The sequence below is a fragment of the Gallus gallus genome, chromosome 31 (assembly GCF_016699485.2).
Source record: "Gallus gallus isolate bGalGal1 chromosome 31, bGalGal1.mat.broiler.GRCg7b, whole genome shotgun sequence".
NCBI lineage: Eukaryota > Metazoa > Chordata > Aves > Galliformes > Phasianidae > Gallus > Gallus gallus.
In genome coordinates, this window is record NC_052562.1 from 280,608 (window position 1) to 294,363 (window position 13,756).

Genomic DNA, 13,756 nt, shown 5'->3' on the forward strand with positions numbered 1-13,756 from the left:
TTTCCTGGTTTTGAATTTTCTTGTTGTTTGTCATGGAAGATAATCATTATAAAATGGCTTTCTTACCTGCAGAACAGGCAAGCAATAACACAAGTGCTTGATCATCTGCCAGCAGCGTGGGCTGTTAGGTCACTGGAGACTTGATCTCCTGAAAACACTCTTTTCTTCCTTTTTTTTTGTTCCCTGTAGAGTTATTGCGTGTACAAAGACATAAAGGTAAGGAAAATACCCTTCTGAATCCCACCTCTTAAAGCTTTAATATAGCTCTTGAGTAACCATTTGTCCTCAGGCCTCTTGTTCTGTAAGTAACAGCACAACAGCAAGAACTGACTTTGAATCCTTCAATTATCCATTTGCTGTCCTAGAAATGTCTCAATAATTTTTGTTCTTCTAGGATACAAAACAGAATTGCTTCTTCTAAAAACGTAGAGATTTGGTCTTTATAAGAAGGAGAATTTTGCTTCCGGGTGTTCAGCTAGAGCAATACTACTGCTAAGCGTATACAAAGCTACTGAATTTATCATGAAACCCTGGCGACTGGAATTATTCCTCATTCCCTTACAAGAAGATTTTGTGATTCTGGTTTTGTTCAAAGAGGAGTTGTGTTCCAAAGCACGGCCCTTATCCTCTGGTCACTTCCTTACTGTTTGACTGATTTCTTAATCAAAAGCTTGTAATCTCCTTACATTTTTCCTTCATGTTGCATGCCATTGTTGCATGCTGGTGTCTCTCAGTATGTCACAGATGAGACACAAAAGAGAAGGGAGGTGACTTGGGTTGCCAGAAGATGGAGATATCCTAGTGCAAAGAAATTTCCTAGGGCCTAACAGAGTGGAGATCAAGGCAAGGCGAGGGAATAAATTCATAGGATCAACCAATAGAAAGTCTCAAAGCAGTAGACCTCTTGTTATTTAGTACTTAAGAAATTACCTTTTTATTGCAGTTGATGTCACCCTTGATGCTGACACAGCTCATCCTAGACTGCAAGTGTCTGAAGATGGGAAGAGTGTAACAGATACTGGTGTGATCAGAAAGGTGCCTGACAAGGACGAGAGATTTGATTCCCACACTTTTCTGTTGGCAAAGGAAGGTTACAGATCGGGGAGACACTACTGGGAAGTAGACGTTGGAAAGAAGCGAAACTGGAACTTGGGTGTTGCCCAGGAGACTGTGAGACGAAAAGAGACAGTTGCTCTGTCCCCTAAGAATGGTTTCTGGGTCATAGGGTTAGCAGATGGGCAAGAGTATTGGGCCCTCTCAGATCCTTGGACCCGTTTGATGGTGAGTGGGAGACCACAGAAGATTGGGATCTTCCTGGACATCTCATCCAAGAAGTTGTCATTCTTCAGTGTTCATCAGAAAAAATTGCTGTACACTTTTACCTTTGTTAATCATCACAGCCGGAATGTGAAGCTTTTTCCTTTCTTCTCAACAGGTTCAGCTGCAACCAGTTCTGACACTGAGCCTCTAAGAATTGCAGGGGGGTTTGATGATGATGACAAGTGAAGGGTTGAAGTGAAAATGCATGGTTAATTAATGACTAAAATTCAGAGTCTGAGATCATATGACATTGTATTCAGCCCCATGCTTTGTGCCACCAAATAGAAACATAAAATTCTTCCATCATTGCTTGCTAAGCCTTCCCTGAGCCATTTCTGCAGGAAAACCCTGACTTCAGGCCACTAGTCAATGGGTAGAGAGAGCCTCCCGGTGTTTCTATGAACCTACACAAGTGTTTTCTAAGCCCAGGAACTGATCACTATTGTTTTCTGTGTGTATGTCTGTGTACAGATCATTCCATCAGGTGTAAAGAAGAGCATGATTTTTTTTCTTTCTGTGCATTGATCATCACAGGAAACATTCATGACGCCTACGTACAAAAGCTGGCTACTGTGCTAGCATGGGAAAGCTTTCTGATGAGCTGAAACCACACTGCTGAAAATTACCTCTGACTTCTGTTACTGGATGATCACCAGTCATGGCAGATCTTTCTATGTCAGTTGCAAAAATAGAGTGCCTACTGAAGGCAACTTGCCATCAGTGTTTCTTTCTGCAGAAGTTCCTTTCACTTAGAAATGGCTCTGTCTGACCCCAGAAGTCAGCAAAGTCTTCCCAGCTTGTCTGTTATCTTCTACAAAATTCATCCTATTTTAAGCCATTTAAAGTGTTTCCTTGCTTTCTCATGGATCTTCAGTGACTCCACTCATACATACATTTATTGCAATTGGTACGACAGAAAATTAAGAACTGCAGGCTCAGGGTGACAACCATGCAGTTTACCATTTCCGTGGTACCATCAAGTTCCCATCCCTACAGTGTTATCATGGAGCCTGGCCGTGGTGTTCACATTCCTCTCAACTCTCCATGCTATGTCTCTCAGAGTCATTTAGTGTCATAGAGCACACCAATTTCAGCCTGTGTAGCTAATATCTAAGGTAGTAGGTTATGCTGCTTAGGGAACTGTCATAGAACATATTCCATGCATATTCACTGTATTCCACCATGGAGTTTCCCTCAACACTGTACCTTCCCTTTATAGATGATTATCACAATAAGTCACCTCGAATAATTATTCAGCAGCTGGCAAGATCATAATTACCCAAGGAGGCTCTGCACACAGGTATCAGTAGGCTGGATAATCTTTTTGTTCACCTAGAGCAGATAGTGAGGGTGAAGTGGCCAGAAATCAGCTACCTCATGAGGCACATTAAATCCCACTATTCTCATTTCCTCTTTGCACATTGAACTGGGAGCAAGCTGAGAACATGTCCTAGAGACACACAGACACACATGGGACACTGATACTTGTGGCCACAAAGGCTGCCCCAGCCAAGGGCTACTTTCAACAGCACTTACACAGAGGACTCACATATAACAGACACAGACTGCCAAGACTCCTTCCTTCTTCCCAGTTGATAGAGAAAGAAGTTCTCTAGAGAGGAATACAGCACTCACAGGCATAGATGTATTTTTGGATACTCTGAGTACCTCTTTTGGTCTCTGTGTTCATCAGGCAGACCCAGTGTGGTGTCTCATTCTGCCTGGAAACCCTGCCCAGATCCTAGGTCCTCTCACATGACTTCACGGATAGAATTTAGACATACTGTACACACATACTTGACACATGGATGTCAAGTTAGGTATACTGCACACCAGTATGTCTAACTTGAAGTTCTCTGCAAATGCACGCACTCACACATCTCTCAAGCACATCACATTCTCAAGTTCAAGCACAGACCCACCAACAACCTGATCACCTTACCCAAATCAATCCCCCCGCTACTCGCTTAAAGTTTGCTAGTGAATATACATGGACATCCCATGCACATCAGGTTGGAGAAGATATACACACTTGAGAGACACAGTATTTGATGCCAGGCCCAGTGGCTGTGACCCAGTGCCCTACTCCTGACTCTGGGGTGAAGATACTTGTCTCACTCACACCGGTACCATCAGTATTCAGTTTGGGAAAACATACCAGTCCCATCCCACGACTGGGAGTAGAAGACCCACACTTCCTCCAGTACTTCACGTTAGTGCCCCACTCACTCCAGTAGTGGTGCTACACTCTGCAGCCTACAGCCTCAACCTGACTCCAATAACAGACCCCCAGACAGCTCATCAATCTGCCAAGCAGATGGCAATCTGGGATCATAAACTGTGGAGCCCTTGCAAGTCCAATCACTGACAATAGGACCCTCACCCACTCCCATGGCTGATCCCACATCTACAGCCTACACCCTTGGCTTAACTCCAGTAGCTGCACTCAGTCCGCTCATACCAATCCCTGTAGCCAGTACCCCAGCCTGAGACCCCACCAGTCCCATCAGCTGCTGACAGTAGCACCCTCATTCACTCTGCTGGCTGGCACCACAGTTCATACAGCAGTGTATCTTACCGTAAATATTCTAAGGAGCTTAAGAAATAAAATATTTTAAATATGTTTTTTTTTTTTTTTTTTTCCATCAGAATACATTTATTCCTTTTTTGATGCACATATAGTGGAATTGGGCTTGCCTAATTGGGTGGCTTCCATCAACCTTAAACACAAATAGGAAAGACCATTTGACAAGAGCTACAGGTTGTTTGAAGTGCCTTCAGCTAGTAGTTATGGCACTAAAATAAGCAATGATGCAACTTGAGACTTTCTTCTGTAACAAGAACTCATTCAGTTAACCAGGCTTTTCTGAATCTGTTTCCAGTCTTATTTACACTTGCTGGTTCTTTTTTTCTCTCTAGAATTTTGTGCCTTTGTCATCTACATCTTTCTTCTGCATTTAGTTTTACATTGTGCTGATGCTTGTTTGTAATTTTTCCCTCCTACCTTTGTCTGAACTATCTTTCCCTAGAGAAATCTCTGTGCTTTTTACGGAATCTTTAATGGAACAGGAATATTTTGATGGCAAACAGGCTTGAATCTCCCTTCCCCTTTTGATAGAAAAGGGTAGAACACTTCTGCAGACTCTTTTCCAAGGTTTATAGGTATTCTCACCATGTTGCTCCTCCGTGCTGTACCAAAATAGAAGATCTGTGATTCGTCCAAGTCCAGAAGCACACCAATCACTGTCTCATTCATTTCCTTCTTTTCAAGCGTTCTTTTTCCCTGGATAGCGATAATCACTCCCCTGGATCTGTGCAGCGCCCAGTAGTCCTCACTAGCAAGTGTTCCTTGCTCCTCGTTTCCCTTTCTGTCTTATGACCCCCAGCGCCCAGTCCTGCTGCTGGTCCACGTCCACTTCCCAGTAGTGTTTCCCAGCTGCAAACCCTGCCTTTGCCACCAGGACAGGGACTGTGGAGGGGCTGCTCAGGCTGGCAGCTTCACATGCGTTGTCCTCAAAATCTGGAGCCCCTGGCACTTGGAGCTCGAGGAGCTGGCATTCAGGATTCACAGTAATGGGGACTGGAGGGGAAAATGAGAATGATCCAGTGAACAGAGTGTTTCAGGGTCATCTCCTCAGAGTGGAAATGGGCTGAAGCGTTTCAGGGTTTCAGTAATCATGGCATGATTTGACAAAGAATTGAAACATTTTCCCCCAAACAGGACAAGCAACAGAGGTAGGAGCCTACAAGTCCCTTGGAGTTGTCATAGCTATGATGGCCCTCTTGCGGACAAATCCAGGTGATTCTCACCGTCTTTCACACATGTTATAATTAATCTCTCTTTCACTTTTCCATTGTGTCAGGGAGGTGGTTGAGTCATGATCCCTGAATGTGTTTAAAAACAGTGTGGATCTGGTGCGCAGGGACATGATTTAGCAGAGCGTTGTTGGAGTTGGGGTAGTTTGGTTAGGTTGTGGTTGGACTCAGTGACCATTAAGGTCTTTTCCAACCTGAACAATTCTGTGATTCTATGATGATGATGATTATTATTATTATTCCTATTATTATTATTGTTATTATTATACATTCAGACCTCACATGAACACAGTTGTGCAACTTCTTTTCTCAGTATTTTCAATAGCCACATCCAAGCTTCATTTTGTTTTATCCAGTTAAAGTGAAGGCTTATTCCTGTGACTCCAGCTCAGCTGGCTGATCTCTAAGATCATGGCAATGTCATTTCAGGAGAATCTGGACAGAGAAATACACCATTTGCCCACCCTTTCTCCTGTCTGCTTACCTGCCCTGTTCCAAGCTTTCCAGAAATCTGCAGAAGCAAACGAGACAGAAGGGTTTTGTGAATCTTATGCACAGTTCAGTACTTGTCAGCCTGTCCTCCGTTGCCTTGTGATGTGCAGTTATTGCCATCACTGAGATTCTGCCCAAGGCCTGACTTTATCTAAAGCACCAGTATGTATTCCAAGAAAATAAAATTTTTAAACCACTTACCCAACTCAGGTTCTATTCTACCTGAAAGGTAAAGATATTCTAGTTACTAAAATGTATTATATTGAAAGGTTGTTCTAGTTACTAACACCAGTAATAATTTTATGAGATTTTTCTCTGTTGTGGTTCAGTTTTTCGAAGTTGGACAAACCCAGCCCACAGGACACCAAGCTGCACAACAGGTAAACACTAGCACATTTTGAATTAGTGCAGGAGAGGTGTTCCATTTTGTGGATCGTTTCAGTGGCCCTTCCCTGGATGTGCTCCAACAGGTCTATGTCCCTCCTGTACTGAGGGACTGTACTGGAGTACTGGACTGTACTTCACATCTGGATGCAGTGCTCCAGGTGAAGGCTCACCAGAGCAGGGTAGAGGGACAGGATCACCTCCCTGGACTTGCAGGTCATGCATCTTTAGATACAGCCCAGCATACAGTTGGCTTTTTGGGCTGCGAGGGCGGAGTGCTGGCTCATGTCCAGCTTTCCATCCACCAGTACCCCCAGGTCTTTTTGCAATGAAACAACTCATAACACGTTATGGTTGCCTGTAGATCTGTCCTAGCTTTAGGTAGAGCAGGTTCTGGCAAGAAGGATTATTCACAGTTCAGGAAAATCTTAACATGTCTCTTGATGTCTATACTGAAGAAGGAAAGTGAACTGAACTGTGATGAAATCTGTGCAATCCCTTTGTCCTCGTATATGGCTTCCTCATGCTGGTCTGAACGCTTGCATGTTTTTTTGTAAGGTTCACAAGAAGAAGATTTACTGAAGATGTTCTCTTACCAAGTGTACATTTCTTATCAGAGTATCCTGCAAAATAATGGCTTTGATAAGTGAGAAGGAATCTCAAGGAGAATTGCAAACTCAAGGTGGATGGATTACAGACAGGAAAGAAAGTATCACAGGACTCATAGAAGTGCAGCCGTACTATATTATAAACTTAGCTGTGATTAAAACTGAAATAGAGTTCATAGCCACTTAATGGAAGTTATAACCATTTAACTAGAAAGAAGTTATCTTCATTTTCAGTGAAATAGCTGATTTTCTTTCTCATTAACTTCTAAGTTTGCATTAAAACTGTCTTGGTTGCTGTATTTATTTACCTGCAATGCGTATCTTCTCATGTGCATCTAAGTAGACCAACAGGCAACACATAAGAAAGGAAAAAGAATAATAAAAGGAAAAGAAAATATTACTGACTTGAACATTTTTTTTTTTTTAACAGGAGTCCAAAGGATGATCAGATATGCTTTAAAATTATGCCATTGCACTCAATGACAAAAGGTCCAAAATATTCATGGAAAATTGATCGTAATGGTATTTTGAATCTTTGAATTTATGATCAGCCATCAACACTGGTCACAATTACATTTGAGAAAGGGAGCAGTCACATCCAGAAAAACTTCATGTCAAGATGTTGTACATCTCATTGCACTTTTAGGGATGTAAACAGCTTGCTGGCTAGAAGTACTCGAAGAATTATCAAAACCATATTCTTACCTAAGTCCTTCTCCAAATCCTCTTTGTCTGAAAGAAATGACATAGGATTATCACTGTATCTGTTTCAGTATCAAATCGTAAACTGAACGTGACTCATTGTTCTTGAATGCTATTTCCTCCATAATATTTTTACATAGGACCAGCTGTGATTATTCCAATCTATCTAGTGAGGAAAAGAAGGACATGCTGCATGCATATGCTCTCCTCCCGTTCTTTTCAGTTTGTCAACATATTGAGGAAAAATAAACCACGCTAGAAAGAACCCAATCTTTTGTCCTGTCAGTGTTTTAGCAAAAATCAAATTGTTTCTTTCACTTCTCTGAAACCACCACTCTACTTGCAGGGCTTACTCGAGAACAGGCGGTGCCCAGGGAAGACTTAGAAGGGATCTTAAAGCCCACTCAGTTCCAACCTTCCTGCCATTGACTGGTTGCCATCCACTACATCAGGCTGTTGAGGGCCCCATCCAACCTGGTCTTGAGTGCCTTCAGGGATGGGGCATCTGCAGTTTCTCTTGGCATCCTGCTCCTGTGTCTCACCACTTTCTGGGTAAAAAATTTCCTCCTGATATTTAATCTAAATTTCACTTCTTCTAGTTTAAAATAATTCTCCCTCATCTTATCACTATCAGATCATATAAAATGCTTCCTTCTTGTTTATAAACTCCCTTTAAGTACTTCTTAGAGAAGACAGGAATGACAGGTCTGCCTCTTTGCTCAGCTCTGAAGTGTTGTCTAGGTTACTAGGAATGAGGATCATATGGAATACAAGAGAACACTTTATTTATTTGTTTGTTTGTTTGTTTGTTTGTTTGTTTGTAATTGTGAGAGAGGTCAAACACAAGAGCAGGCTGTTCACAGATACTGTAGAGTGTCCATCCTTGGACATATCCAAAATCTGACTTGACTTGGTCTTTGGCATCTGCTCTAGGCGATTCTGCTTGAGCAGGAAGAAGCAGTTTTTGACCCTGTCATCTTTATTGCTGACTTTCAAGTGATTCTACGAAGCTATTTGGTCATCCTTTGCTTTCTCTTCTTCAGAAGAAATAAACCCATGTCTTTCAGCCTCATCTTACTGACTGCGTACCCCTTTCCCCACTCTGTTTCAGGGCCTCCTTCAAGCAGCCAGCTCATCTATTCAGTTTTCTTTATGGCTTGTGGTTTAGTGAGGTCCACCTCCTGACAATTTTCTGTGCAAATATACTTCCTCCTCCTTTTAGTAGTTCTTCAAACTCCCATATGCAGATAGGGGAAAAATGAGAAAGGCCAATTAAATTGGACCTCCTGAATACCTGCATGATCGAAAGGTTTTCTGTATTCAGTTTTGGTCTGCTCTGTGGTTTGTCTCAAAGGTAAGACCTAGCACATCAGAAAGGGACCGTATCAAAGAAACCATGAACCAAGAAGGTAGATCCCACGAGATACCAAAACAACAATGGACAAACTTTTTCTCTTCTGGATGAAATATCAGCAATCCCTTACATGTTTCTGAGGAGAGCTACTAAGTCCTCATGCCCAGATTTTTTGTCAGAGGTGCCAATTCAACTCCCTACTCTACATTATTATTTCACATTTTCAATCTGATGCCTTTTTCAAGCAGCTATTGTTCCTTCAGCTTGTGTTCTGAGCCTTCAGTTTACTATTTACCTCAACTTCAATTGGCTTTGTAGTTTCTTGTTTACCCTTCAGTCCTATTTGTTTTGACCTTTAATATAACCCTATATATCATCTTTGTCCTCACTGAAACCAGTTGGCCGTTGGCCAAACAGTGGAGTAGTTCTGCGTGCCCTTGCTCCTGTATCTCCCTCTGCCTTTGGGAATATCCTGATTGATTTTATCTTCCCTCCACATATTTGGAGGAGTGGAGTCTGTTGCATTCTCTCCTAAACTCTTCTCAGGAGTATTTGACATAATCTCTTGAAGTGCTGCATTACTGAGATGCATTTTCACTTTGGACAGCTTGGGAAGGAAAGGAGCATACTGCTAGATATAGTATGAGACACATGGCTTGAATGCAAGCATTTAAGCAAGATATGGAAACATTTGAAGTGTGTGATACAAGTAAAGACATCTGATGGTAGTGCATGAGAACAGAGCATTGTTCAAGATCTCAGTGTGGATAGGCTAATTCAACCAATATGGAAAGCAGTGCTCACTGCTCATAGAACAGCTATTCCTTAGTGAATATACCATGTAGAATCATGTGAGTGGGAAGTCACCTTTAAAGGTCATTTAGTGCAACTCACCTGCAGTGAACAGGGAAATCTACAGCTGAATCAGCCTGTGCAGGGCCCCATCCAGCCTAACCTTGAACGTCTCCAGGGATGGAGCAGATAATGGCAGTATCTGGCCAAACCTGAAGCCTTGCCAAGGTGTCTCAGTCTGGATGTCCTAGGAAATAAGGCTGTGATTTTTTAACAAGCTGTATTTTGGCACGTGTAATGAGCCAGGGTTTGCCATGGGCTCTGCACGGGCTTGGGGAAACAGATCTGTGAACAATTTCTAGGCCAAGATCTGCAAAGGTCTTTCCATTTCTTTGATTCCTCCAAAGTCTTTCTGTGGTGTTTGATGTTAAAATGTCTATAAAAGGCTATTTGTGAAGCTTTTGGCCAGGTTATCTGGGGCTCTGAGTAATCTGTTGTGAAAGTTGTTCCTACCCATGGAAGAGGGTTGGAGTGAGATGGCTTTTAAGATCTCTTCCAACTCAAGCCATGCAGTGTTCAGTTATTTTTAGGAAAACAGAGCCCACACCACACTCACAGGCAGTTCCTATCCTGTGATACAACATTTTTCTTTGTGCAAAGACTAGATGGAACTTCTAAATCGCCGTGGTATAATATACAACTGATCTTGCTTCACTAAAACCCATCACCTGGTTTAGTCTGTGTTAGGCTGAATTGGCAGAGGTGCTATGTCTCTTCTGCAAATTTCTTCCTACCATAGTAACGTAGAGTCACTTTTTTTTTTTTTTTTTTTTTTTTTTTTTGTGTAGCTTTGTGATTGAAGGTGTCTTTTCCAACCATGCATACATAGTATCCTTCATAAAACTCAAAGGAGAGAACATCCTTTTCATATAAAAACCTAGACACTTGACCTTATGGTGATATTACAGCAGTGTTTTTTATTGTCTGAGCTGTTCTATATGAAGCCTTTTCTTTCACGGAATCTGTACATGGGACTTTTCCCCCATACTGGCTACCTGTAGCCCTGCTCAGTGATCTAAGCATTCAGAAACTTGTCCCCCTTCTTCTCATTTTAGCTGCAACTCTTACCTCCATGGGGATCCCCAGCTTTCAGGGCACGTGTTGCTTCTCCTCAACAATTTTATCTTGAACAATAGCCAGTCCATACCTTATCCCTACTCAAAACCCTACAGGCTACTCAGGTACCCCTAAACCTTAGGGCTGCATTCTTTAGCACTGCTACTGCTACTGAAACAGAAAACATTCGTTTTGGGGATTGCTACAGCCTGATTTCAGAGAGGAAAGCTATACTGGAGATACAGGATGTGTCCACTATACAAATGTTATTGCAGGGTAAACATAATTCCTATGGATATATTACGTATCATCTTGTCTTTGTAGATATTTCCATTCTCATTGCTGCAGATGCTGAGGTTCTTGCAGAGCCCTCTGGCACTCATGTAAGCTGGCGAGTAGGTATGATGAAGCCTGACCCTAAAGCTGTGCATTAAATCAGCAAAAGCCACAAAGAGGCTGAATTAATGCAAACAAAATGTATTTCAGGGAAAGGTCAGGCTGGCCTCATCATGAGACAGGCAGTAGAAGCCAAGCCCCAGCAGCCACCTCATCTGGAATTCCCAGCGATGTGTGTTTCTTAGCCTCCTTGGAAACTCTGTTATTGAGACGGTGTGAGTTTAAGCAATTTCATTCTAGCAGATCACTCACCTCATTTTTCTTGTTCTTTTATCCGTGGAATGTTGCTTATGCTTTTCCTAAATTGATTCTTTCCTAAATTCATCCCTTTCTTCATTCTCCTCTCCCATGGAGGCCAAGTGCATGCAGATGATTTCATGCACAGGATCTGACATCAAGGATGTGTGTGCATGTGTATACACATATATAGTGTGTACATATTAATATATAGAGACATATAAACACACATACGGAGCATACAACCAAGGCTGAAAAACTTGAACTATTTCTGTATGCACATTAAAAGAAAAAAAATAGAAAAGAGGAAAGTGTATTGTGTGTGCCTTTCCACTGTAGTGAAGAATGGATTTTCCTTTGCTATGATCAAGTTCATTTTGCGCTACCTTGGAAGAAAAACCCCAGTGCAGCACCTCTAGAACAACTGGAGCCTGAAAGCTTGGAGGGAGAATATGGAGTCTGAGTCAGTCCAACTCAACTTCAGCAGGTAAAAATGGATGAAGAAATAAATAGTCCAAACTTTTTGCTAAACTATACTACCTTCTGGTGTCCCTACAGATACCAGCAGCAGTGTAGATACTGATGTCTTATTCTTCTCTTGCCTTATCCAGCACCAGATGCTCTGTTCTCCCTTAACTTTGGGGTCAGAGAATTTGCTCACGCAGTTCAACTCAGGCAGGCATCCTGTCCCATCTTGTTGGTGTTTTCTCCATTTTGTACATCCAAGCCACTGAATCAACCAACAGTTGAATGTTTCATAGATATTGTTTATTTGATTCATCCAGCTGTGATATTTGTACACTGCAGCCTTGTAGTTTCAGGAGGTACAGACTAGTAAAAGGTCACAACTTCTATGGTAATGCACCAATGCAGGCTACAAGATTTGCAATATGGCAGCTAGCTATAACTCTTTGTTATAGATATGAGAATGATTTTCTAGTGCTCACGTGACTTTTACCTGGTGGAATTCAAATCGCTAAGCTGTAAACGAATGGGGAAAGCATAAGAAAACTAATTAACACTGTATTTTCATTGGGGTTGAGAGACGACTGTGTCGTTTTAACTGTACCAATGCTGAACGTACATGTGAGACACTGAGAGACATGAAAAACTGAGCAGAACCCCAGAGAAGAAAAAAGACAGATTCTAGGAATTTTTTGGTATATCTGTTGTAAGTTTTATTTTTCCTTGTGGCAATTGGATAATCAGGGCTATAACTGTTTATATTACTGTGGTTATGCTAATATTTGTATTTTCAATGAACTATTAAAATCTGTACCCAACTACCAGTGAATTCCTGGCTCCACGTGTTCCCCTTGTTTGCCTTTGACAAAGAAGGCAGTTAAATTTAATAAGAGTTCACAGAAATCTTGCAAAGACTGTGTTCATAGTTGTCTAAGTAACTGAAAATACCTATTTTTTAGGCCTAAGAATGGTGCACTGTGTAATACAGGACCAAATCCTCCTGAAATAATTATCGCTTCTTTAACAACTTTCAGGGAATGCGTTTGAAAGTGAGTAATGGAGTTAATGACATACATCACCGAGTCCTCTCCTTGTCTTTTGTGAATGTTTTGGACAAGCACAAGGGCATGTTCAGCTTCCCCATCAACACTTCACATCTCAACACCTTTTACCCATTTGCTTTCACTCCTTCTCTTTTCTGCAGCTCTGGCAATATGAGGCACTAATGGAGTGCATGGAGAAGTTAAATTGTACAATACAGTTGCAAAAGTAACTTTAGCTATTCATTTGTTTAAAATACTTTGCATAGAGAAAGTTGTGTGTTTAGTATATGATACCTGAACCTTTGGGTTAAAACATCATCTTCTAATTCATACACATTTGTGTTTGACATCAGTCATTGTAGAGACTATATCCCTTAGACAATGTACCTGAGGCAAATATGAACTCTACAGACATCATAAGTTTGGGAAGGTGATGAAAGGCACAGGAACTGATCACTCTAAGTTTTGACATAGTCACGCATTTGTTAACAACTAGATTTTGGTGAGACCGTTTTGTTTGAGTCTGAGATAAGGCATCAACACAACTTTGCCAAGAGTTAACAAAGAACCAATTCTTATGAGTCATGTAAATTCTGCATCAATGATTACAACTCTCTTCTGTTTCTTGTTAGGGCTATACAGTTCATTTGTCTTTTCAGTTGTAAACATTTGTTGAGCGGCATTTTCAGCCAGGTTTTGATGACTGACATCTTTCTTCTAAGTTCAGGTGCCATCTTATTCAACAGCTGCTCTTTTGTAATAGATAATATACAGAAACTACTATGTGGGCAAATAGCATCATCTAAATATTTGATTTTCTTTTCCACTTGAGGAAGTTACCTGTTGAACAAATAGTTCATTTAAAAGAAAACCAGAAAAACAAAACAAAACAAAACAAACAAAACCAGGAAAAAAAAACCCCACAACCCCAAAACTAGTAGAGGTTACTCCAACTGTTTCATGTAATTCTTATTTCAAATGTATGATCTGAGATTTTTTTCAACAGTTAAATTCCTAAAGTATTAATATAT

The 13,756-nt window shown here is 41.3% G+C and overlaps 1 long non-coding RNA gene across 4 annotated transcripts; it reads left to right on the plus strand.

Moving 5' to 3' along the window:
- LOC101752152 lies at positions 1-11,085 on the plus strand. 4 transcript variants are annotated; one of them, XR_005842230.1, is made up of 5 exons: positions 7-216; positions 944-5,119; positions 7,051-7,142; positions 10,909-10,967; positions 11,071-11,085. It is a non-coding gene; the product is annotated as an uncharacterized LOC101752152 (long non-coding RNA). The 4 variants fall into 4 exon arrangements; XR_005842229.1 differs by having other exon boundaries at positions 944-7,142; XR_005842227.1 differs by having other exon boundaries at positions 1-216; positions 944-10,967.
- The last annotated feature ends 2,671 nt before the right edge of the window (positions 11,086-13,756 follow it).